This window comes from Biomphalaria glabrata, chromosome 16, assembly GCF_947242115.1.
Source record: "Biomphalaria glabrata chromosome 16, xgBioGlab47.1, whole genome shotgun sequence".
NCBI lineage: Eukaryota > Metazoa > Mollusca > Gastropoda > Planorbidae > Biomphalaria > Biomphalaria glabrata.
In genome coordinates, this window is record NC_074726.1 from 30,493,214 (window position 1) to 30,515,698 (window position 22,485).

The 22,485-nt window shown below is 37.6% G+C and overlaps 1 long non-coding RNA gene across 1 annotated transcript; it reads right to left on the reverse strand.

Annotated features, from left to right (window-relative positions):
• Positions 1–115: 115 nt before the first annotated feature.
• Positions 116–1,955, reverse strand: LOC129923471 (uncharacterized). The gene is made up of 3 exons (XR_008775439.1): positions 1,905–1,955; positions 548–615; positions 116–259 (listed from the first exon to the last, which is right to left on the reverse strand). It is a non-coding gene; the product is annotated as an uncharacterized LOC129923471 (long non-coding RNA).
• Between the last annotated feature and the right edge of the window lie 20,530 nt (positions 1,956–22,485).

The following is a 22,485-nucleotide window of genomic DNA, read 5'->3' on the forward strand; positions in this document are numbered from 1 at the left end:
CTGGCTTCATAAAAAAATGGAGTGATGACTGGGTTGACTAAACATTTTTGTATAAATAATGCATCAATGAATGTAGCTAATTATACTGTTCTTTTCCTCATCTTGAAATGTGTGGACTGATAATTAGCTGTTGCATGATACTCTAAATGACAAATATCTTCTACTCATTACAATAGCATATTTCCATGCTGTTTGGCTAAGTGGAAGCAGATAAAATTTGTTCCTCTATTAGCTGTAAAATCTCGAAATTCATGAGCAGCTGAGAAAAAAAGAAAAGAAATTCAAACTAGTTTAGACATGTTATAAATATATATATTTGCTAATTAAAAAATGTAAGACTACTTTATGTTACAACAATGGACAGCATCTTTAAAGTTGATTTCAATGCAATCACAAGAAATAATTTTTTCTCTACAATTAGGCCTGCTTTAATGATTACATGTACTTAAGGAGATTTTTTACCTATTATTTCACAATTACAAGTAATTTAAAGTGATACATGTATTGATAACACAATGTTATTGGAGAAAGTAAAAAAAAATCTTACTTGTAGTAGATCCCTTCCAATTTGAAAGTTAGTGACAATCAAATTAGGTTTGTGGAAGTAGTATGCTCCTTAAGTAAAAAAAAAAACAACAACGAAAAATGCATTATAAAAAGTTTTCGCTTTAAATAAAATTTCTCTTGGGTGACTTGAGTAGAAAGTAATAGAAATATGAACTTCATTTAGCAATATGCTCACACTAAGCAGAAGTGGTTTTCACTAGTGAAAATTGTCTGTCCAAATAAGCTATTGAAACTACTGTTAGCTTCACATGATATGAACTGTAAAGTTTGACAGTTCTTCCTCTAAGACTTTTAGGTACCGGTATTATCTATCAAGAGCAGGGTAAAACAAGGATGGGTTTTGGCCATCAACACTATTCGGAATTGTTTCGTCTGTACTCTCATAGCGCCTTGGAAGATGGAGTAGGCCCTATATATCCACAGTAGATCGGATGGAAGGTTTCTTAAACTGGCTTGACCAAAACGAGGAAACTACATAACCTGATTAGGGAACTGATGTTTGACGACGATGCTGCTCTCACTACCTTTCGCAGTAATTATTACAAAGGCTAGTCAATACTTCGACAGCTGCAGGTCAATAGTTCAGTCTTACAATAACTCTCACCAAGACAGAAAAAAGGGCATAAAAAGTCAACATCATCAAACTCCATTTGAGTGAGGGCTTGAGAGGCTCAAATCTTCTCTTGCAAAAGCCCTGGACAGAAACCCTGCTGTATTGCGTAGTGCATACATGTCACCATACAGATCGAGAATTTTTTGTTCTGACCTGTTGAGACGGAGATCAGCAAGTCTGGGGCAGTCAAACAGAAAATGAGGCACGGGGGCACCAGGATTCGAAATTTGGCCATAGCCGTGAGAAACATGAGGCAACAGGACAGTGGCCTGTCCTGCACTGTTTTATAATAACTTGCCATAAAACATCACAGAATGTACTTTTTCTATTTTATCAACGACAGCATCTAAATGCCAAACATACTTTTCTTACATTTTTCAACTCGGAGAAAACTTTACATCTAGACTTATTACTTTTACTTTAGGCCTACACATAATATAGGACTTTTTTACAACTTATAAACGAAAGGTCATTTTAGCCTATTATAGTAAGAGCATATAGATCTAAATTTACCGGGTTATCCTTCTGAATAAGTCTTACTATTTGGTTTATATATATATATATATAGGCTATGCTCTCACAAGAACCTCAATTCAATAAATGTCGTAAACAAGAAAATACACGAAATACAGGCTTTGCTAATTAGTCTATATTGGCTAAGAAAATCAGCTATAAAGCTTTACAGTTATAGATCTAAGTCAGAAATTGATTTGTGCACACTTACCTCTGTAACATCTTCTTTAACAATTCAGTTTCCATTCATGATTTGCTGTAAAGTGGTGGTAAAAATCTTCGAGAATGGTTTCTTTATACGTAAAAAAAAAATCTACCGGAAGTCAATTTACCACGCAACCAAGGACGCCTCCGTGAACGGGACTTGTTTATTGAAAAATATAGGCTTAGTGCGTAGAGTTGGCAGTCCATGTAATATATAGTCTATGGCTTAGATAGAGTGTATGCTCCTAATCATTTCTATATAAGTCGGGTGTCACATCTGGAAGAAACACTAGAATACACAGACCACAAAGCGGTGTTAGTTACTTTGGACATTAAAAACAAAGAAATTAAAAGAAAGTCATCCCACTGGAAATTTAACAATTCTCTGTTGGAAATTCCCCTTTTCGTGGAGTTAGTTTCTACTAATCTAAATTCTTACTTACAAGATATACAAGATCCACATTTCGATTTAACACAGACATGGCCTCTCCTAAAAAGTTCTATCAAGCAGCAAAGCCAGTTAATATCTACATTAGCTCAGGGACGTAGGAGGCAAGAATATGAACAACTCAAATACACATTATTACACACGGATGATGAAATCGTTAAAACAGAAACTCTTTTAAAACTAGAGGAATTAAACAAGTATACTTATAGGGGTGCTGAGATTAGGTGTAAAAATTACTTAAGTAATGAAGGTCCTAGTAAACTATTCCTATCGTTTGAACAGAATGTACAATCAAGTAAAATAATAAGCAACATCATAGATAGTGAGGGGAATAAAGTAGATGATTATGAAGATATTAAGAATATTTTTACAAAACACTTCACTACTATATACAGTGAAGAGCCAGTATATACTGATGCTCAAGATAATTTTCTAAAATTTTGCAACTAGCTGGACAAGACAGATGAAGATCTTTTAGGGAGTGCATTTACGCTAGACGAACTCAGGACTGCCCTGGACTCGACTAAGAACAATAAATCACCCGGTCCAGATGGCTTAACATTTGAACTCTATAAAACCTTCTTCCCCCTGCTTGGTCCTCTCTTACTGCGACTATATAGCGACGCCATTAAACTGGGACATTTTCCTCCAAATTTTAATGAAGCATACATCACACTTTTACCTAAGAAATCTGAAAATAACACTTCACCTAGCGACTATAGGCCCATTTCACTTCTCAACACGGACTATAAACTTCTCACAAAAATGATTTTCCTAAGAATGAAACCACTCATAAACCAACTTATCGGACATGACCAGTACTGTTGTATCCCGGACAGAAACATTGACGGCATGACGCATTTTTTACGGGATTTTATCATGTACAGTAAGGATAAAAACCTCAATGTGTCTCTTTTATCTGTAGATCAAGAAAAAGCCTTTGACCGAGTAAGCCATAGCTTCCTGTTCAAGGTGCTTGAGAAATGTAAAATAAGTTCCCTGTTAATCAGATATATAAAGCTTGTCTATACCAATGCAACAAGTAGATTGATAATTAATCATTCTCTCAGTAGGAGTATCCTCATACAAAGGTCTGTCAGACAGGGCTGTCCCTTATCCCCCTTCTTGTATATCCTTTGCTTGGAACCCTTCTTGGAATCTGTAAGATCTGACCCATCCATTATTGGGATAAATATACCGGGTCGTTCCTTCTCAACCATCAAAGTCAAAGCCTATGCGGATGATACAACCTTTTTTCCATCTTCAGAGCAAGATATTGAGAATATACTAAAGAAATTTACACTTTTCGGAGAAGCTAGTGGTTCAAAAATAAATATAAATAAATCCTCTGTAATGGGACTAGGGAAATGGAAATTCAAAGACAATTGCGCTTTCAGAATTGTTGATAAAATCAAGATTTGTGGTATTGTCTATACCTGTAATCCTTTGTTCTATTGTAAAGACCAGTGGGAGAATATTTTTGTCAAAGCCTCAAACTTAATTAAACTTTATCAGCACACAGGTTCTACAATATTTGGTAGAGCTGTATTGATAAATAGTTTGGTCATTCCAAAGATTGTCTATTTAGCTAACATTACAGAGCCACCTCCTAAATTCATAAACAAGCTGAACAAGTTAATTAGAAGCTTTATATTTAAAAACACTATTAGGAGCATTAAGCACACTACACTCATTCAAAACAAAGAGGATGGGGGGATAAACTTGCAAGATGTTAAAACAAAAATACAGTCGCTAAGGCTAAAATTTGTAGGTCAAGTAGTTAGAAACCCAACAAACTTTCCCTTGACAATTTACTATTATGGTTTAAGATTAAGTAGTCTTCTTCCAATACACAATGATACTCCTCACTATTTTGGTACAGTCACTCATCCATTTTACAGATCTATTTCAAGAGTTTTACCTGGTAATGAACATTTAATACACAACAAAACCAAAGAATCATACACAACACTTAAAAAGCTGTTACAGGAAAGCCTAGTGAATAGGATTAAGTGGGGGAGAGTTCTTGGGGTGACAGAATTCAAGGACACATTCATAAACCTACACAGTAAACATATCCCACCAAAAGCTAGAGAGATTAGTTATAGACTTATCTTTGGGATGACCCCTATGGCTAGAAGACGGGCAAATAACCGTGAATGTATATTATGCCACCTTGAAAATGCTGATAACGAAAAACACATGTATTTGGAATGTCCATTATTCCTTCAAGTTAGAAGTACTGTAATGGACCTATTGGAAGCAAACTGTGGCAATTATGTAAATGTTAACTTGTCTATTATTTTAAACAAGCTGCCAAAACTAAAAAATAAAATGATACATAACTTTAACTTGATTATTGTTTCCGAATACAGGAATCTTGTTTGGGCTACCTGGCTCAAATGTCTACATAATAATAAGGTGTTTGATCCTAATCACTTGGAATTAACATTTAGAAAAATAATGGACTTTAGGGTAGAGAATTATCTAGTTTGATTTTCATATACCTGTATAATGCTCATGTAGTTTTTCAGAAATAGGGTGTTGGGGGTCAGGGATATCTGATATTGTGTTTATTGTTCTGGAGTAAAGTATACTTGTATCATTTTTCTGTCTTTAGGGGGTTCATTGGTTAGGTAGTATGTCTTTGATATTAAATAATATTTCTATGACTGTTATTATATTTTTAGGTTAATCACTTTTCAATTGTTTATGATTTAATACTTGTGAACTATGATAACTTACAAATAAAAACATATTAAAAAAAAAAAAAAAAAAAAAAAAAAAGCCCACAAAAGAGGCAAGATGGCCCATAAAAGAGGCATATAAAGCCCAAAAAAGAGGCAAAGAAAAGAGGCCTAAGGCCCAAGGATTCCTATGATGATAAAGCTAAAACTGAATAGCGCAAATTCTGAGGTTTCCTTTCAAAAAAAAAAAAAGGGAAGTAGGTGTATTTGGAAATGTAATGTTTACTGTTTAATATTTAAACAAAATGTTCCGCATATACAAAAACTATTGAATAGACATATAATTATATATAATGGTGTGACATATTTTATGAAGCAAAGTCGTGTCTAGGAAATCATCAATTTAATAAAGTAAACTAAACCATCACTGACTAGTAGAGCTATTGGAACTGCAATCTTGCTTAATTTTAAGATTGTTCTTCTCTATGCTAGTGTAATATGAGTCTCTGTGTATGTGTAGAACAGTTTTGAACATGCAAAATGCTATGTATAACAGCTGTGAAAAGTTTGAATACAATTAGGGATTTGAAAGATACTTAAATCGCGAGGTGAGTTCTAGAGGAAAAGGTCTCAGAAGACTTTGGAAACTTACAAAAATGGCACATGATTTTCTAGAAGAGAAAGTTGTGCTGCCAGCGGAAAAATAGGTCTTCTGTGTGAAGAGAAATGGATTTTTTAATTAAACACTTTCAGTTGATGGTACTAGACATCTCAACACATTGATTTTTAGTTTAGCAAATGATATCACTGATTCAAAATGAGGTTTACACTGTTTATCTTTCATTTAAAAAATTTGAAGAGGCGCATCTTAATTAGAAGGCAAAAGGTTGGTCACCCCTCCTATAACATGTAAAAAGGATATATTACATTTGCAAACCTAAAGATAATTTGAAACAGAAACATTACACTAAAAGAGGATCCAACAATCGCATTACCTCATTAAAATAAGACAATGCAGAGTAGGACCAAGGGGAAATTATTGTTGTTTTGTTTTTTTAAAAGTTGTTTTTTTTTATTAATCAGTAGATTACATTGCCAAAAACACACAAAACCTAACCGTAAGTTCCATGTTTTCACAACGATGGAGGTTAGCATTGTTCAGATATTGTTCAAAATTAATGATCATCAGGTTGTCTATAGGTCCAGGGGCGTAGCTAGGAATTTTTCATCGTTTGTGGGCCCCGGGGGCTTGACCTCCCTGGGGGCCCCTGCATTTCACATAATATTTAATTCTTAATGTAAAAAACACTCATTTGGGGGCCCCTCTCAAGTAGGTCCCTGGGGGGGGGGGAGATTTCCAGGTTCTCCACCCTCTTCCCCCCACCCCAGCTACGCCACTGTATGGGTCTCCTTTGAAGACACATGTTCGTACGCATCATATGCATCATACATATGCTCGCAGCCCAAAACGAAGGACGTCCTTGAACTTTGCATTCTTTTGAAAGTAAATTTCTTTAGCTTCTACGGAAGCCTAAAAACAGCGAGAAACAGAATGCCAAATGTCTTTTTGTTGGCACTTTTATTAGCTGAACAGATCAGCAAGAATTTCAGTAGTAAAATGTTTTCAGGTCCAACAATGTCTACTTCAAACTGGGCTCATCAGCGCAATGTTCCAGGCCATCACTCAGTCGTCATCACGTTGTGGATAGGCCTTGTGTTCTGCGCCATTGTATACAGGCTGAAAAGTCCAACAAAAAAAAAAAACTTTATTACTATGACCTCTTTTTCCAAATCAATAGTAGAGGAACCTCTACAAGTTGACAGACCGGCACCGGTTTCCAGGTGTTAACTTGTCATCGAACTAAGATTGAGGCCAAACAGCAATGCAGGGAGCTCATGAGGAATGTAGTGGACTAGATATAAGTAGATTATAAATACAAGCATGTCTGGTCTGGCGATATATTTTCCCCCCGGGACAACTAATCTTCACCAGTTGACACCGAGAGGTCCTGGAGTTCTGTTAGAATCACCACCGACTGAAAAGATGAAATATAGTATCTGTGAGTAATCAATTATTTCCCTTTTATTATCAGATTTATCTGCATGGGGTCAATGTAAAGTAAAGTAAAATTCCCCTTTCAGACCTTGTGGTCTATAGGGCAGATGATGTAATGGTCATCTGTAGCCTGCGGTTAACGAGTGTGTCATGCGGCCAGCGCAACGACCAACCGCTTTTACTTTTCCCCAAACTAATGTCAGACACTCAGAAGAGCCCAAAATATCCCAAAATTAAAAAATCCCTGTCTACACCAGGATTCGAACCCGGGAAAGCCAAGCGCTTTACATACGCTCAGCCACCGCGCCTCCCCCCCCCCCCCCTTTGGGAGTCAATGAGTTAACACTAAGCCCATACAAATACAAAATAAACCTGTGTGTGCAGAACTGTAGCAACCAAAATGATCAGCATTCACTATGTTTCTCTACAAGCTTATTGTAAACATTTAGGACGTCATAATAAACAGTTATTGATTCTTCTCTGCGTTGTGAAAAACTTAATATAAACTTGAGTACAAGGAAATAGTTTTAATTTGAAAATAGTACTAACAAAGTCTTCACTGATTTGAAGAAATCTTGAGGCAATCAGACGCACTGGCCAAACATGGAAGAACAAACAAAGAAATGAAAACCCTCTCTACCCAGAAGAAATGATGAAGATAATAATAAATGAGAATTTGACCTGGGCTTGCATCCCTATTACAAGATAAAGGACGCCTATTATAAGTATATCTCGACTTGACCAACGCATAGTTTTTTCGACTCAGAACCGGACACAACAGAATGAGACAACATATGTTCCGGAAGTTCAAAGTCGGGACGAGCGAAACCTGCCCTTGTGGAGCATGTCAAGGTCTTCTTCCACTATACATATGTATGTGTCATGCTAAATGTACCCAAGTCCTGGATAATACCATAATGACACGTACAATGACAAAATAAGATTCAGAATGCCACTTTACTGACATATAACATGTTTAATTACATTATTTTCACTATAATACAGAAAAATAGTTAGAGTCTACACTTAGACTATATATATCCAAAAAGTCCAACTGTCCTGGACTAGGAACAAAAACACACTGCCTTATCATGAGTTACATTGTTCAACAAAACATCTCACCAAATAAAAACAACCCAAAACAATAATAGTTTTGAAATCAACCACCTGAATTGCCCCCCTTCTCCTCTACAGTAAACAAGAGACACAGGCTGACCAGAACTCAGTCCTGACATTTCTCCCCCCTTTAATTTTTGTCTGTTTCTGGGTTCATCTAAAACAGACAAACTTCCAATAAAGAGATTTTCCAAATGTACATATATCAACATGCAAACAAAAGTAATCTTGGTACTAAAACATAGCCTACAGTTTGTAAAAAAAAAAACAATGTATCCACATGAAATGTCAATACTATACACAACCTGCTAGGCAATCATAATTATATGTATATATATATATACATATATATCAACATGTAAACAAAAAATAGTGTGCATATCCCCAATCCTAGCAAACAAATAACTTTGAAATGAATAACTATTAAATGTCAGTTATCTGTAATCAATGTCATGTTGGTCTATTCTGTTAGTCTAGATAGAAAGTCAGCAATTACATTTAGTTTGCCCTTTAGATGTTCTACATTAAAGTTAAATGATTGTAATAATAGAGCCCAACGACAAATTCTATTATTCCCATATGTTGCGCTCTTCAAAAAGGCCAGTGGTCTATGGTCACACTGAATTGTGAATTTAGCGCCATATAAATATCTGGACAAGCGTTGCACCCCCCAAACAATGGCAAGGCATTCTCTCTCTATTACAGAATACCGTTGTTCTCTGGGCAACAGTTTTCTGCTCAAGAACTTAACAGGATGGAATATTCCTTTTACTTCCTGCAAAAGGCAACATGATATGGCTATGTCCGACGCGTCTGTTTGCACAATAAATGGTCTATTAACGTCTGGTAATTTCAGTATAGGATCTCGTGTCATGCACATTTGAATTTTTCTTAATGCCCGGTCACATTCTGGAGTCCAATTGACCCTCGTCGGTGTCCCTTTTTTTAACAATCCAGTAATTGGAAATACTATTTCCGCGAACGCTGGAATAAATCTGCTATAAAAATTAGCAATACCTAGCAAACATCGAACCTCTTTTTTCGTTTTTGGTGCTTTTATATTTAATACCTTGTCTCTGTTATTGGGTTCTGGGTATATGTTTCCTTCACCTACAATATTACCCAAGAAAGTTATTTTAGGATACGCGATTTCGAGTTTGCTTGGCTTGATAGTAAACCCATATTCTTTTAGCCTGGACAACACTTTCTCTAGTGCTATTAAGTGTGATGACCAGTCATGCCCGAATACACAAATGTCATCAAAATAAAACACAACATTTTCCAGTCCTTTAAGAATGGTCCTAACAGTCCGATTAAAAAAACTAGGAGAATTAAGCAGACCAAACGGTAGATATTTAAATTGAAAGTGACCACTTGGTACCCTGAATGCAGTGTACTTCCTACTATTCTCTTCTATTGGTATTTGCCAGAAGCCTTTTGTTAGATCTATCTTTGTAAAAAATTTGGCACTATTAAGTTGTAAGAAAAGATCTTCTTGGTCTGGAATAGCCTCCGCGTCAAATTTGGTAACCGCGTTTAATTTCCGAAAATCTATGCAAGTACGTACTGTTGAATCTTTTTTCTTAACCAAAACGACAGGAAAGGCATAGGGCGATTGAGACTCTTCAATAATGTCCATTTCAATCATGTTCTCTATCTCCTTGTCTAAGACATCTCTCATATGAATAGGAACTGCGTATGGCCTCAGTGTAATAGGCTTTTCTGTTGTGAGCTCAATGTTGAATGATTTAACCTTCGCTTTACCCGGTATATCAGTAATTATATCTTTATACTTCTCAACTAGCGTCTGAATCTGTTCTCTTTGGGATTCGTTTAATTCAGTATTGATACTAATATGTTCCCTAGAATTTGTACTCTCAAGAGTAGGTAACTCAGTAACTTCATCCTCTTGGTTATCATCTTCCTGGTCGGTTACAAGGGACGCTATGCACGCATGTAATAATTCTTCCCCTTGACCCCCATACAATACATGAGACGCACTTCCCGAGAGTTGTAGATCACTATTTTCCTTACCCGTACATTCCGTGTTGTTTTTTTCATGATATTTTACTAATCTGTTAACATGAAGAATTTTTACTCGATTGCCTTTCTTTATTTTTACATTAAACTTGTTAATTCTTTTTTCTACTTTATAAGGCCCCTCCCAGTGCAAGGCTAATTTATTCTGTCTCTGTGGTTTCAGTAAAAGGACAGAATCACCTGTTTGAATATCTTTTTCTTTGCTATTTCTATCATAATACCTTTTATAATTTTCCTTACGTTTTGAGCTATTATTCTGAGCTATTTGACAAGCCACAGCCAGCCTACTTTTTAGGTCTAATAAATAGTCGAACACATTCTTTATTTCTGGTTCTACCTGTTGATTAGTAAAAAGATCTTTTAGAATTGACATAGGCCCCCTGACTTTCCTTCCATACAACATTTCATAAGGGGAAATGTTAGTAGACTCATTTGGTACCTCTCTGTACGCAAACAGAAGTGCATTTATAACTCTATCCCAATTCTTAGGTTCTGCTTCGGCCGTCTTTCTCAGCATGCACTTCAAAGTCCCGTTAAAGCGTTCTACGCCCCCATTTGACATGGCGTGAAATGGTGTTGATTTAACAATCTTTATTTTAAAAAACTGACATATTTCTTTGTATAATTCGGATCTGAATTGAGATCCATTATCAGAGAGTATCTGTTCCGGGAATCCTATTCTAGTAAAAATAGCACTTAGAGCTTCTATTACTACTGGTGTTGTTGTATTAGGTAGTGGTACAGCTTCCGGCCATCTTGTCGCCAAATCAACCAACGTTAAAATGAATCTATTCTTCCGATCTGTCATTTGGAGTGGTCCTATGATATCAATAGCAACTTTAGCAAATGGAGTGGAAATAATATTCATGCGCCCTAGTTCTACCTTTCCAGCTTTTCCTGGGTGTCTACCTCTTTGACAAAGGTCACAACATTTAATGTATGTTTTTATATCTTTATCTACCCCAGGCCAAAAGAAATGCGAATATACCCGATACCTGGTTCTATTTATAGACATATGTCCAGCTAAAGGTGTAGAGTGTGCTATTTCTAATATTAGTTCACGTCTATTCGTAGGGATTACAAGTTGTCGTTCTATTACCCCAGGGGTATCTTTTCTCTCAAATTCTTTGTAAAGTAGACCTTCTTCCACTATAAATGATACCAATCCCTTTTTCTTATCTTCGACCGTTCCTGCTTTCGCCTTTTCCCATAATCTAACTAACGAACTATCATTTCTTTGATCCTCTCTAAAATCACTGTCCAATTCCATCCACTTAATTAAACCAATCCTGTCATTATCTTCCGATTTGACCCTATTGTCTTCTGCTTTCGCCATTGCCCTAGTAACAGCATTCCCATATAAAAATGCTTTAGCCTGATCAACATTTCCAATAATAATATCTGCTATTGGGTCCTTGAACATGGCCGCTACAAAGACTCCTTTTAAAAATGGAGTATCAATGTCTATCCAAGCAAGTGGATATTGAAAAGTTTGTCCATCTATTAATTTTAAAGTGAAAAACCCATCTATCTTCTGACTTTCTTCTATCAAACTTTCTCGGACCCCAATTATGCTCGCCCCCGTATCTCGTAGGACAGATACCCTTCGATCTCCTAAAAATCCCTCAACTATTTTCAATCCACCAACTGATTTATCTTTATAATCCAAAACATTAAATGTATCAGTGTGACATGCAAACAATCCCACTTGTTGCCCCCTTTCTGGTAATACTCTTAGTCATTGCTGTGTTGGACCTCTATTCTCATTTATCTTTACCCGACACCATCGAGCAATGTGTCCGCCCTTTCCACATCTATAGCATATCACTTGTGTACCCTCTGTGTTTATATTATTCGGGCGACGACTGTTAGATTGACCAGTGGCACCAAAAGCTACATATGGGATATCGTTGCTAGTTACTTTGTTACTTCCCTTTACAATATGTGTGGAGCCTTTCGTGGCATCTCTAAATTGATCAATACAGTCTAAGACCTCTTGGGCTGAAGTAGGCTTTCGTAGCAAAATATCTTTCAGGGCCTCAGAAGATAGCACACTGTAAAGTCTGTCTCTCATTATAAGGTCAATTATACCGTCTACTGTCATTGGGGTTTGTGATGTTTTAAGCCAGTTGTCAAATGTCCTTTTCAAATGGACATAAAAATCTTTCATGTCGTCCGTCTTTGGGGAAAGTTCATGCCACAGTGTTCGGCAGGCTTCTTCTGTGAGTTGGGCTTGTTTTAGGAGCTCCCCCTTAACAAAATCATAGTCAGTGTTATGTATCAGTTTTGTTTGTATCATAAACAATTTTAGTTTTTCATTTAACTTGTGAGTGAGGACAAGTGGCCATCTTGTCTTGGGTATGTCGTTAGCAGTAGCAGTCGTTTCAAACAGTTCTAAGTAGAATAACAAGTCCTCGTTGTCTGTCATGCATTTTAGGTTTTTGTCTAACTGTTTACTCTGTTGGGGGTTGTCGTTAACTGTCATGTCTTTCTTATCCATTTCATGTTGTCTTGCTAGTTGTTTGTCCTCCATCTCTCTTATATGTCTTCTCTCCTCCGCTTCCCTTGTCAGTCTATCTATGTCAATTTTCTGTTGGGCCTCTATAAATTTCTTTAATGTTTTGCCCTTAAACCCCAACATCTGAGCCTGGGCTACTATCTCCTCAAATGGACGAGGTATAAACTCTGACATTTTCCTACAGCAGTGTCCTTTATTACAATATTACCTCACAAAATGATATACATACAAAAACAATTAAAGCTAAATTAAAATAATACTAATACCTCTGCTCCTACTTATGTTGTTCAACTGGTACTCCAACAGGTTAAAGACAATAGTCCAAGGTTATCCAATAATGTGATTTCTCTTAGTCTATTTCAGGTAGATAATCCAACAGGTAATCCCAACATGGCTTTATACCTACGCGCGGTACCGGTACTTGGAATGTATCACATAAGTTAAATTCATATAAGTATTATATCCAGCAGTAGCTTCTTCAGTATAATCCTAATAGAATGTACCACAAAAGTTAAATTCATATAAGTAGATAATCCAACAGGTAATCCCAACATGGCTTTACACCTACGCGCGGTACCGGTACTTGGAATGTATCACAAAAGTTAAATTCATATAAGTATTATATCCAGCAGTAGCTTCTTCAGTATAATCCAAATAGAATGTACCACAAAAGTTAAATTCATACAAGTATGAGATCCAGCAGCAGCTTCTTCAGTATAATCCAAGGAATGAGCGTATTGGTAATCCAATTATTAGGAACGAAATTGGCCATGCATATACACTTATGTTTAGACGTACGAGGGGGTGCTACTATTACTTGCTAATAGTGAACACATTCGGCATGTTAAATCATTATTATTAGATAGTAACAGCCTAAAATACAGACGACGAGTTTCCGCTCCTTATGGACTTGAACTCTTTCATTAGTACACACTTGGAGATATGCGTTGTCTGGGTGCAGCAGATACTTCAGGTTACTGTACTCAGAGATATATGCTGTCTGGATACAGCAGATACTTCAGGTTACTGTACTCAGAGATATATGCTGTCTGGATACAGCAGATACTTCACTGGAGATTGATGCAGCCATCGCATGTAGTTGTTTTGGACAGGCCCCCAAAATGTCAAGGTCTTCTTCCACTATACATATGTATGTGTCATGCTAAATGTACCCAAGTCCTGGATAATACCATAATGACACGTACAATGACAAAATAAGATTCAGAATGCCACTTTACTGACATATAACATGTTTAATTACATTATTTTCACTATAATACAGAAAAATAGTTAGAGTCTACACTTAGACTATATATATCCAAAAAGTCCAACTGTCCTGGACTAGGAACAAAAACACACTGCCTTATCATGAGTTACATTGTTCAACAAAACATCTCACCAAATAAAAACAACCCAAAACAATAATAGTTTTGAAATCAACCACCTGAATTGCCCCCCTTCTCCTCTACAGTAAACAAGAGACACAGGCTGACCAGAACTCAGTCCTGACAGAGCATCACCAGAGAATGCTGACCATGCCCTTCAAAGCTGCATACTATATCAAGAGTCTCGAACAAGACTCTGGCCCTAAAGCCGTCCAGTAGACGAAAAACTATACGGAGATTTGCCTGATCTGGAAACCACTGCGCGGTTCATCAGAGAATGCTGACCATGTCCTTCAAAGCTGCATACTATATCAAGAGTCTCGAACAAGACTCTGGCCCCAAAGCCGTCCAATAGACGAAAAACTATACGGAGATATGCCTGATCTGGAAACCACTGCGCGGTTCATCTCAGATACAGAATTACTGAGATCTAAACCCTCTGACATGTAAAATGAGAACGAAGAAGAAGAGGAAATCTTGATAAACTAATAAAGTAAAGCTCTTATTTATTAGACACTTGTCCAGTTGATTGTGTTAGGATTCCAGGAGCTACAGGATTGGAGAACGAGATACTGAGTTGAGACTTACCACTTTTATGTTTGTAGGTGATTGAACTAGCTGGCAATCTTTTACAGAAATACTTTTGATCATCTCGAAGCCAATAAACGTGTATAGTGCAGTGTACTTGTAATAGTAATTCATGTATCTATACACGTAAAAATGTACAGTAATATAAATATAGAAATGGCAATTACTTTTTTAGACATATATATAATAGAGGAATAAAGGGCTTTAATTCTTTTTACCTATACAATTGTACAATTTATTGCAACTTTTATGTTTCATTTTCTTTATTTCAAATTTTAAAACTTTCCTATTGTTTGAAACTCGGACAATTTATAGGTTACCTACCTTTAATACACTTCCGGCTACTCAGGCTAGAGTGCAGGGGTTCTCAATCTGTGGGTCGCGACCCCTTTGGGGATCGTTTGACGATTTGCCAGGGGTCGCTAAAGACCATCGAAAAAATGGATTGTTTTTTGTCCATTTTTCTATTGCTGTGTGTGTATACGGAAGGGGGGGGGTCGCGGCAGAGTGGGGGGTTGTAAAAAGGGGTCGCCGAGCCTAAAAGGTTGAGATTCGCTGGGCTAGAGTAACAAGGCTCCCGACGGTTTGTTAATTTGTTGTTTTTTTAGTCACTCTTACTGACTGTCCGGTACAATTTTTTAAATACTTTTTTTCTCCCACTTCCCATTCTCGGATCAAGTTGAAACTTTACACAATTATTTTTAGTACCTAACAATACACGAATCAATTGTAAAAATGAACCGATTACTTCACGAATTAGTGGTAATTAAGTATTTTAGTGTGGAAAAGGGGGAAATAAATGCGAAAAAGTTCGTGCGTTCAAAGGATGAATTTTCAGGTCATTAATAATTTTCACGCTCTCGTCCAGATTTTTCTGTACATGAGCGGCCATCTTGCGTGTTGCTAAAGCCACTTTATATGTATGCAACGATATGCGGATATGACTTTTGGGGCAACATTTTGAATCCTTTGCAACGAGTTAATAATTAATTGCGACAATGCTCTGTTGTTTTTTTTTTGTTTTTTGTTGTTTTTTTTTTGCTTATTCTAACAAATCTATTCCAATGAGTTATGTTATTTTGAATTTAGTTCATTCATAACATCTCCTCTTGTTGTTTGTCATAATTAAAGTTGGCAACAAAAAAGTCGTCATGAATATCTTGAAGGCGCGGTCGCTATGTGTTGAAGCGCTTGGTTTCCAAAACCGAGGCTCCATGGTTCGAATCCTGATGATGTTTAGTGTAATTTTGGGATCTTTAGGGTGGCTATGAGTCCAGCCAGCTCTAATGGGTACCTGACATTAATAAAGGCAAAGTAAAGGCAGTTGGTCATTGAGCTGTCCACATGACAACCTCGTTAACCGTGGCCCAAGGACACCGATGACCTTTACATCATTTGCCCTGTAAACCGCATGGTCCGAAAGGGAAACTTTACTTTTACTTACCTTTGGTCAAATAGAAAATGCCTTGTCGTGTGGTTAGCGCCTTGGACTGTCGTATGATTATCTTTTGATCGAGCCTTGCTAGCTGCCTTTCTCTGCCGTCTAGCACAAGATTCGGGCTGGGACTTTATAATCTTCAATCATGAGGGAATGTAGGAAGCTTATCACACACAAAATAATCCTCAACCACATTATACTCCTCCCGCAGAACTGTTCCTCCCCCCCCCCCTCCGCCTCTTTTAGACCCTCTAATTATGTTCTCCTTTTTTTAAATCATTATTCGCCTCCCCCCCCCCCAACCCTGACTTTGGCTTAATGGAGTAAAAAGGAAATATACAAATTACGTAGTTTTATCTAATTATTTCATAAAGGAAGAGGGGGGTGTCGATCTGTTTCTAATTAATGTGTACTTTTGAATTCGTTGTTCAGGCCGAATTATCTTTCCTTTGATGTCTTTTCCCGAAACATATCATTCACATTCATTCCAGTGTCAACCCAGATCTCATGTTTTTTCTACCCAAGAAATAATTGCTGTCAACTCTCAAGCAGACGAGTCTCTCATTACCTTTGAATTGTGCACAATGACGCGATCAACATGGTTTTTCTTTGTGTCTAGCCAGCAGAGAGCAGGAAGACTTGCGATTAAACGGCAGAGAGCAGGAAGACTTGCGATTAAACGGCAGCCACCTATGGCGTAGTGCAGCGATGCCCAACCTAATTCGAGGTGCGGTCTATTTTAAGTTCCGACACTCTTGTCGCGGGCCACATGACAGACAAGTTACAAAAGCGAATTGAAATCGACCTGAAACTTTTTTTTTAGAAACCTGTGGATCTAGTAATTACATTAATGAATGAGATATCTGAAATTTATCTTTTAAAAAAAAATAATTTGGAAAATGGCTTTATTTCTCTACTTAAAATGTGAGCAACTTGGAACTAGCTTTACCAGCGACTTATTTTCTTGTCTCTTTTAGCTAAATATTCCCAACCATCCTCTAATGCAGCGGTTCTCAGCTTTTAAGCTCGGCGACCCCTTTTTACAATCCCTCACTTTGCCTCGACCCCCCCCCCTTTCCACCCTTACACACACACAGCAATAGAAGAATAGACAAAACAATCCATATTTTCGATGGTCTTAGGCGACCCCTGGCAAATCGTCTATCGACCCCCAAAGGGGTCGCGACCCACAGGTTGAGAACCCCTGCTCTAATGTCTAAGCCTAGTTTAACTATTCTTCTTATTCGCGGCTCAAACCAAGAATGACGTCATATTTGTTTTATCATGCCGTTTATTTCTTGTTGATTCTCTTTACACATGAAATATTTTGGTTAAACATGACTTATTTTCATGTTCCATAAAAAAAAGAAGTAAAGATCCGTTCACTTTTCCTGGTAGATTCTAAATCCACTTGTAGTTTCTTCGGCTCTTTCATTTCATAAACGTACCAGTCCATCAGCGAGAAGGTGAGTGCCCTAACGTAGGTAAGATAGATTTTAGAACCTTTTCTTTTTGACAAAAAAGGCGGGGGGAGGTTCTACACTTTGTGCCGACGTATCGGTGGGCCGGATAAAACCACGTCACAGGCCTAATCCGGTCCGCGGGCCGTACTTTGGGCATCACTGGTGTAGTGAATAGTGGCGTTTTCTTTTTTTTTTTTCATCACCATCATAATCATCATCTGTCGTAAAGGGTGCTGTGGCATTTCGCGGAACCATATCCCTCCGTGTTTTTTTCCCGCTCTGCAGCTGTTCCTAGCAGGAGATCATTTACGTTGACCAACCAGCCCTTTTCTTTGGATGACCCTTTCTTCGGGCTTCCTCCACTGTACCTTGAAGAACAAGTTCTGATAACGAGTCATGTCTTACAGTGTGACCGAACCAGCTCAGCTTTTGCTTTTGGGCAAAGGCACACTAGGCAACAGCTAATGCACTAATTCCCAATGATCATGGCTGCCTGGTCGTGCGGTTTGCGCGCTGGACTGTCGTTCAGATTCATCGATGGTCCCGGGTTCAAACCCTACCCGCTCCCATCCCCCGTCGTCCTGCGGGAGGTTTGGACTAGGAAGTAATTATCTTCAACTCTGAAGGAACATCCGAAACATGTAAAACATTTTACAAACATTTTCATCAATTTAAAAATGTACCAGTTAGTCCATTGTTTCCCAAACTTTGTTCCTTAACGGAACACTTCGCATATTTTGAGTATTTACCGGAACACTTTGCTTATCTTTTTGAGAATATAACTCACGTGGTAGCCTAGAAGTTAATTATTCCATTAGTTCGTGGAACACATATTTAGGCTTCGCGGAACACTAGGACTCCCCGAAACACAGTTTGAGAAACACTGAGTTATGTCAATGTTTGTTATTCGTTCGCTATAGCTGCGAAGCCGTGTTTACATACATTTTAATAGTTCCATTCGTGAGTCTCGTTAGAGAAGACTGAAAGGTCACGCATGCGCAGAGCGAAGGCTCCACGCACACGCAGAACGAAATCTATCCAAGCCAATATTTAACTCTAGATCTATATTTAGCTCTAGATCTAATAGAGATTTCTATTAATCAAATAAGAACATAAAACTAAAATGTTATTTAACCTTGATAAGGCCAAAAATAGAATATGCATCCTCAGGATGGCTGCCTGGTCGTGCGGTTTGCACGCTGGACTGTCGTTCAGATTCATCGAGGGTCCCGGGTTCAAACCCTGCCCGCTCCCATCCCCCGTCGTCCTGCAGGAGGTTTGGACTAGGAAGTAATTATCTTCAACTCTGTCGGAACATCCGAAACATATTGAAAAATACTGAGAAAAAAAATACTGTTTGGGACCCCTTAACTGAAGAAAACATTAAGAAACTTGAACTGACACAAAATAGAGCAGTGAGATTCATAACAAACGAATATTCACATTTGACTAGAGTAACACCTTTAGTAAAATCACTAAATTTAGAAAGTCTTCAGGATAGAAGACTCAAAAGTAAAGTAGCAATTATGGGACGAGGAATGTTATTTAATCTTTGTGTCTTTCAGAGTATTTTATTAAATTTTGTTTTTGTATTTGAAGATTATGGTTCAGTGTTTTATGAATAATTGCTATCTTAATCTCTAAAGGAACATCCGAAACATGTAAAACATTTTACAAATAAACATTTTGATTAAGCCATGTTTATGTCGAACTATTGTACCATTAAGAAGAGATTTTGGAGAGATATAGATGTCACTCAGACTATGACTAAACAGGGGCATAGCTAGGAATTCGCCATCATTTGGGAGCCCCGGGGAGGCTTGACCATTTTGGGAGCCCTTGCATTTTTCCGAGTATTTTATTAAAGTTTGTTTTTGTATTTAAAGATTATGGTTCAGTGTTTTATGTATAATGGCTATCTTAAACTCTAAAGGAACATCCGAAACATGTAAAACATTTTACAAATAAACATTTTGATTAAGTCATGTTTATGTCCAACTATTGTACCATTAAGAAGAGATTTTGGCGAGATATAGATGTCATTCTAACTATGACTAAACAGGGGCATAGCTAGGAATTCGCCATCATTTGGGAGCCCCGGGGAGGCTTGACCATTTTGGGAGCCCTTGCATTTTTCGTAATATTTAATATTTAATGTAAAAAAGAAAATTGGAACACTCATTTGGGGGCCCCCTCTCAAAGGGGGCCAGTGAAGATTTTCATATTTTCCCCTCCTTCCCCCACCATAGCTACGCCACTGTGACCACAACAGTGTTTTTTTTCATTGCTATGTACTTTTTCAAATTTAGTTTTCCCAATAATCCCACAAAGTTCTAAAAAATCAATGGTTTGCTTAGCATGTTTACGTCTGCCATCACGTGGGCTATTTGCATAAGCCTCGTTCTGAGCTTGTAGATCTAGATCTAACTAGTTCTGTCTTGTTGTCTTATCAATCCAGACTTAAAGACTATCTTAAAAACTTCTGCCCCAGTGTATGTGTGTCTCCTACAGTAAGTATCAATCGCTCTGACAAGAGACTAAACGATTTGGTCATTTGTTCTTCGTCGGGGATCAACAAAGGGAAGGAAGTGCGCACCGAGTTCGTGACAATTTCTTGAGTTGTCTTTCCTATTTTCTTTCTCACGCTACAACTGTGGTAATCAGGAACGATGGTAATACAAGAGATATTACCCGGTAGCTTTTAGGCAGAAGTGAACGCTAGATGTCGCTAAGGAAAAAAGGAGCTGTTAAAGTTTTCCGAATAAAAACTCAAAACTCTGGGATTTGTTGATGTAAGCCAGCGGTTCTCAACCTTTTAAGCTCGGCGACCCCTTTTTACAAACCCCCACTCTGCCGCGACCCCCCTCCCCACACACACATACAGCAGTAGAAGAATAGACATTAACAATCCATATTTTCGATGGTCTTAGGCGACCCCTGGCAAATCGTCATTCGACCCCCAAGAGGGTCGCGAGTCACAGGTTGAGAACCCCTGAATTTTGTAAGCAGTAACATAGAAAAGTTGATTTTCTAAAATCAATTCATCCTTTATAAAATGGATTGTAATAAAGTTCCCCTGCCATACCTTGCGATCTATAGAGCAGACGATGTCAAGGTCATCTGTTTCTCTGGCTAACGGTTAACGAGCAGGGAGTCATGTGGCCAGCACAACGACCAACACTTTTACTTTCCCAACTAAAGTCAGGTACCCATTAGAGTTGGGTGGACTCAGGGGCGCCCTAAAAAATCCCAAATCCCAGTCTCCTTTAAGATTCGAACCCAGGACACCAGGTTCAGAAGCCAAGCGCTAAATCATGAAGTCACCGTATTATGGAGTTTGTGTGTGTGTGTGTGTGTGTTTCTTTAGAATTGTTTCATATTTGGCAGGCCTTGATATATGTAGCAATCTAAGAGCTAATTAATTCCATTGTATTTATTACAATTGAAATATATAAATAAACTAAATAAAGCTTTAAGAAATCAATATTGTTTATTATAAATTTTAAATTTATCAGCAAATTCTTAAAGGAACCTGGGCACAGATCTCGAATCCGGCTATCATGATATTTGTAATAGTAAGTGTAAGTGTTTTGAGTGGCTGGTAGTGCAGTGTGTGTGCCTGTGTATGAAATGACCAGTGGACCTTGAGTGTACATGGTTGAGTGAACAGCAGTGTGTCAGGGACTGTGTGTAAAAGGAATTCAGAGTATAGAGAACTAGTGGCTGGAGTAAAGAACATAAATAGAGACGAATAAAATCATTGTGTTTATTGAAGCTCATGGTGTTTTAGTGGGTCTATTACAATATTCCTTAAAATTTGACAGTTTATGTATATCTTAGGATGACGCATTGCTAGCTATCTAGCCACACTTGGAATACTTTACTTTGACCGTTGTCATTTTGCACAGGATAATAATGGACCTCATTCACCAATCGTAAACAAACAACATTTAGCCACGTGGGGCTCTATCTCTTCTATATTATTTACGAACTTATGTTTAATTCATGATGGTTGTCACGTGACATTTTTTTCGTTGTTTTATCAATAAGATCACGTGACTAAATGTTGTTTGTTTACGTTTGGTGAATGAGGTCCATTATAGCTTTTATATGACGCTACTTTCATGCTGATAGCATGCTCACAGTACTATGGTCCAATCTCGTTAGTGGACCAGTAGGGGAGGGGCTATTTGGGTGAAGGTTTTTCAGTGCTGCCTTTAGGTGGTCAGTAAACAAAACATAGATAGCCAAGCCAAGCCTCTCGAACGCGTATAAAAAAGTATAATAGTATAAAGTATAAAGTACACAAGTACAAGACAATTTTCATCATGAAAAGACTATGTGTTCAGGTATGACCACATGTAGGCCCTATTCGTTAAAGTGTTTCATATATTAATAGATGTTTAGGAACTATTTGCGCACTGTACTCTTACAATGTTGTAAAATGTTTGACATGTTTCGGATGTTCCTTCAGAGTTGAAGTTGAAGTTTACTTCCTAGTCCAAACCTCCCGCAGGACGACGGGGGATGGGAGCGGGCAGGGTTTGAACCCTGGACCGTCGATAAATCCGAACGACAGTCCAGCGCGCAAACCGCACGACCAGGCAGCCATCCAAAGTATGAATCAATAAGCATATCATCACAATTTATTTTATTTTTTTTTACAAATCTATCATTCGTTAGTTTATTTAGAGCTAAATAATCCCTCTATAAGATATATAAGGGAGTAATAAAATTTTTAAAATTATTTTTATTTATTTATTTATCTTGTTTTTTTATTTACATGCAGGTGAGACTGCTACATCGACAGAATTTCTTTCATTTAGGCCTCCTTCTGTCGTAGAACGAC